Here is a 5,104-nt window from a genome sequence, read left to right on the forward strand (position 1 = left end):
AAAACAACAACAATGGACCAGCGGAGTATAGACAGAAATTACCGGGTTTTAAAGTGCTGAGGATAATCAGGTAAGTGGAGACAGGTGACATGATTAGCAGGCTTTGACAGGTGTAAGTGGGCGTGGCAGGAATGCAGAGAGAGAAATAGACTGAGGAGGAATGAGAAAGTGAAAAACAAGAAAACAGAAACTAAACACAAACCAATAAACTAAAACAGAAATAAAACAAAACACAGGAAAAAACCCAAATCACCACATTAGCTTAGTTATCTTAGCGTTTTTATGTTGGCTTGCTTAGCCTTCTGTACATTTAGTTAGTTTAGTTTTAACTTCATCACTTTCTTATTTAGATTACCGTAGATCTTTTTTTTTTTTTTTAGATATTGTTAGCTTGACTGTTGTTTAACTTAATTTTCTCTGTGCTTCTGTATTTGATTTTGCTGTATTATGTTCCTCATCCCTCCTGTTGATGGTATTTATTTACTTTTTTTTAAGGCCTGTTGTTCTGAACAAGGACTTGGGTAAGACAGGTTTGTTATGAACTTAGTAAATACCATCAGTTGTAAGTGATGCTCCTTTATTTTCTTTTTCCTTTTTTCAGATAGCTTGGTTTTGTCATTAAAACAATGTGGAAAAGCAGTTCGACCGACATTGTGAACTGTGACCCTTTTATTTTTAGCTGATTCACAAGCATGTGAGAGAGCAATGACCTCAGCAGCCTGTGCTGAGTTATATCTGGGTAATTTTACCATTGATGTTTTAATAATTTGATAGGAAGTTGCACAATTGCATGATCACTGAACACCTCACCTCCTGTGAGGGGGTGTCTCTCAGTTATGTCCTGGCAGCTGGAGCCTTTCCTAAGGCTACACAAGGAATAAGTGTTGAGCCGGGGACAGCAGTGCTTATCTTACTTGCAACAACAAAACGTCAACAACATCAGCAGACAGCCTGCACGCACGGTGAGAGAGATCTTGCAACAGGATCTAGTTTTTTAGAATAAAATACTATGTACCAGTAAGGTGTCATGTAAATTTGCGTTCTACTGTTTAGACTGAATGTTTTATTTTAGTCTGGAAGAATTAGTTTCGGTTAGAATCAACATTTGTTTTAACCTTACAAAAGCTTGTTTTACTTTTTCTGTCTAGGTTATTTTATCAGATATCGTCATTGGAACACCATAGATCAGATCTTGCAAAAATTGTTTTGTTTCGTATATACAGAAATACATCCTTTATTTATGTGCTTTAAGTAAATATCATACTCTAAATGAAAAATGTTGAAATCGTTCCACAGTTCTAAAATAGCCATCAGGGTAAGACTCACCTAATTCTCTAATTAGGTATAAAGAGTAACGTTGTGAAAATAATGTTTTCTCTTTTTCCTTCCCCGTTTTGTTATCGTAAATCAAAATGCTAGGTTTCATTTATACAGTTGTCTGTACGGTAAGGCCTTTAAGACACCCCAGCTTCGGGATGCTTGCTCTCAGGCCCGTTAAGGGAGAGACAGAGGCAGGGAGGGACAGAGAGAGAGAGATTGTGACGCGTGTGCGTGTGTATGTGTGTGACTCCATATTCCTTTTCAGGAGTCAAAATTAGGCTTTAGGTTATAAAATAGCTAATTTTTGTCTAACACATATATCAACAAGTCACAAACAAACAGCACACAAAACATTGACAAACACTAACCAGTAAACAAAAAGGACCTGTAACTAATTTGTTGACCTGATTGTTACCTTGTTGATGCTAGTTAATTCTCAATTTTATGTGTGCACACAACCTGTAATAATTTGTTTTGAAGGTTCATACAAGTACTAAAAATATTTGGAAATATTTGAAGTACAACAAGGTGTTTTCTTCATTTGGTGTTTGTTGTCTGTTTACATTAAAAAAAAAACCTCAGTTTTTAATAAGGGCACTCTAAAACTTTAAAATTTTGTTATATTTTGTTATCTCTTATGTTACTTTGATCTTGTTATGTAGAATACTGTCTCAGAGGCATTATAAGTAGCAGAATTGAATATTTTGATATTGTTTTATCTCCGAAATGTGGTTCATGAAAACTGTGATTTTGCTAGATAGGAGGTAGGGTCAATGGGAATCCCATTAATGCACTATATTTTAATATTAATATATAGTATATCAATCTAAAGAAATTGTAGTTTTATTTATTTTAGCCTAATTGGGTTTAGATGTTTCTTTCTTAGTTTGAATTACTTCTATTTTGGCACATGTCATCACCATCAGAAACTGGCCACAAATTTTTCAGCAATTCAAGCCTGGGGACTTTAAAGAGGACTCTTTTTCACTCCACCGTGCACGGTTTTCAGCTTCAACCCTGGTGGCAAAAGATGTTGAATTTGTTTTAAATCATCAATGTATTGTTATTTGCTAAAGGTAAAAAACAAAATAACAGAGCCGAATAGAATCGTCACAATTTAAAATATTCATTTAGTTTAACTGTTTAACTCCTTTTGGCTTTGAGTCACGTTTGCGTTCAGTTTGCTTTGTTTGAGCGCGGGGCGCAATTAGTCATGCTGAAGATCCACCGCGCCCTCCCCCTCTCTTTTTCCCTCCTCTGGAATGACCCTGAGGTTTGTTTCGATAACAGTTTGAGGAGCGGTGGCCTAGTTTACCGCAGGTCCAGCATGTTAAATCTTTGTCCAAATGTTTATTACCACTGTGTGATAGGCGGAGGGGCCCGTCACTCGGCCTCAGCTTTTGCCACGGCCTTCTCTCAGATCACGACCCTGATAGAAAACTTCATCAGTGGAGGAATCATCTTCCCAACTTATGTCAAAAACTCCTTCACTTTTGTTGGGCTTCACCTTTTTTTCAGCATGTCTAGCGTATTCCATTAAGCGTGGAACTGAGCAAGTTTCTACACCAACAAGATTAGTTGAGATCCAGTCTGCCAGGTCAAGACGGAAACCAGACAACAGAGATCTCTTTAAGTTCTGTTGATAGGCTGAAACATTACCACTGTCAAAAGGAATCCTTCTGTGTTTTTTTTATTCTTTTTCAAACCTTATTTTGAATTCCTCACAATCTTCTCCTGGTTTTTGTTTAACCCCAGCTAAGTGATCATAATTTGCTTGTTTTTTAAACTCTTCTCGCACCCGGTCACACAGAGCCTTCCACTGCGTCTCATATTCACCAGTTAATCTGTGACGATCTTCATTATAGGCAAATGGTCTATTTTGTGCATCTCTTCCTGTGTAACCCCCTTGTATTTTTGCCCAGTTTTTAGTTAATGGGGACATCGCAGCCTGTCCTGTTTCAAAACCGTTCAGCCTGTAAGAATGAATAACCCCATTCATGTCTTCAATCCACTTTTCCACATCCTCGAAAGGAGGGGTAACACCTTCCACAGCCTTCCTGGCCTCTTCCAGGGTCCAGGGCCGAAAAACATAAACCTGTGGAGGCACCCCTTCCCCTGAATTCGGATTGGCCACAGCAATCATCGGATAGGTGTTAACACTAGGCACACTCTCTGGAGGTGCTGTAGGGGTTGGATTCTTTAAATGTTCTAAAGATGGGTACAGGCGATTACGCTCTTGTACTAGATACGGTGGAGGTTTAGAAGGGTTTACAGGTTCTGAAAGAGATTCAAGTGCTTCTTTAACCACATCATCATTGTCTGATTTAACAGTAGATTGTAAGGCGGTTTGTTGTAATAGTTGTTGTTTTGTCATGTTTCTAGTACGCGCAGGTGATGGTGCAGCGACAGAGACTGAGGATATGGGGCTCTCTTTGGAGACGGCGAGGTGCTCTTGGTTGAGTTTCATTGTCTTCTGGGCACACAAAAAGAGTATTTGTTTTTTCTCTGTCTTTTTGGGTTTTCCATTCTTTGGATTTATTAATTTGGTCTTGTCTAATTTTTGCATTTTGTAACCACAATTTGGCACATTCGATTTCAGCTTGAATTTCCTCTTTTTTCTTTCCCTTTTTTAGCAGTGCTTTAGTCTCCAGAATCTGTAAGAAATTCTACCATGTGTCCACTTTCAATGTACCATTAATCTGATATTTTTTATTCCACTCATCCAGGTACTTAGTGCAGCCTGGATGTTTTCTCTCCATAAATTTAAGATCGCCTTCTAATGTTTTACTGGTCTTGTTTCCCATTTTTTCTAACGAAGTAAAGAGCAAAGAGAAACAAAGACAAAAAAGAACCTTAGTCTAATTTGTTGACCTAATTATTTATTTGTGAAGGCTAATTTTATTGCTACTTTTATGTGTGTACACTGATAATTTATTTATAAAAAAAGGTTATAGTTTTATTTATTTAGCTCAGTGGCGCAAACTTCAAGGCCTGATTTTGGGGTACATAAACAAGCTCTAAATTTAAAGTTGTAGAAAAAATTACAAATGACATTTGCGTTTACATGTGTCAATTTTGCCACTACAACTACAGGTCAGTGAACGAGGGGGGCTGTCGAGACAACCAACAACCAATCACAGTGACAGCTCCGGTTTTCCCAGTTTTCAAGTCCTCTTTAGTCCTTCCTCTGCAATGGCACAACAAGCCGGGGTAAGTTGATTTTCAGACACATTCTAACCTTATTTTCACTCATTTCATCCACTTTCTTGGATGAACAAATGAGTCAAATGGATTTTTGCATCCAAAAATACAAGTGCGGATCCAAACATAGTAGTGCGGATATTCTGAAACATATTTACCTTCATAGTTGCCTTCATTCTCATGTGTCTTTGCAGCACAGATTTTTTTAATCACAAACAACAACAGAATGATTCTTTAATTGGTTATTCACATGCTTTAATGGATTTGATGGATCGGATTGTTAAAACAGATGACAGGCTTCAGAAAAAGCTTCAAAGGATTTACGTGTGTGGTGAATTGGCTTTTTTCTGGGTTTTGTTTTTGTTTTATTTTGATTTTAGTTCTTTGGTTTTTGTTTTGTTTGGTTGTACTTTTCGTTTTTGTCTCATGTTCATGTTCATTTCCACTCTTCCCCAGTCATTCACTTCTCTGTCAGACACGCCCATCTTCACCTGTCCCTACTCAGCAATCAGTCCACCTGTTCCCACTCACCTCGTTATCCCCAGTCTTTAAAACCCGGTCATTTCTCTCCATACCTCGCTGG

General features: G+C 37.8%; 1 long non-coding RNA gene across 1 annotated transcript; it reads left to right on the forward strand.

The window, feature by feature from the left end:
* The first annotated feature begins 168 nt into the window (after positions 1–168).
* Positions 169–4,731, forward strand: LOC108228687. Its single transcript, XR_001808227.3, has 3 exons — positions 169–962; positions 3,703–3,766; positions 4,414–4,731. It is a non-coding gene; the product is annotated as an uncharacterized LOC108228687 (long non-coding RNA).
* Positions 4,732–5,104: the final 373 nt, after the last annotated feature.

The sequence above is a fragment of the Kryptolebias marmoratus genome, linkage group LG13, assembly GCF_001649575.2.
Source record: "Kryptolebias marmoratus isolate JLee-2015 linkage group LG13, ASM164957v2, whole genome shotgun sequence".
Lineage (NCBI taxonomy): Eukaryota > Metazoa > Chordata > Actinopteri > Cyprinodontiformes > Rivulidae > Kryptolebias > Kryptolebias marmoratus.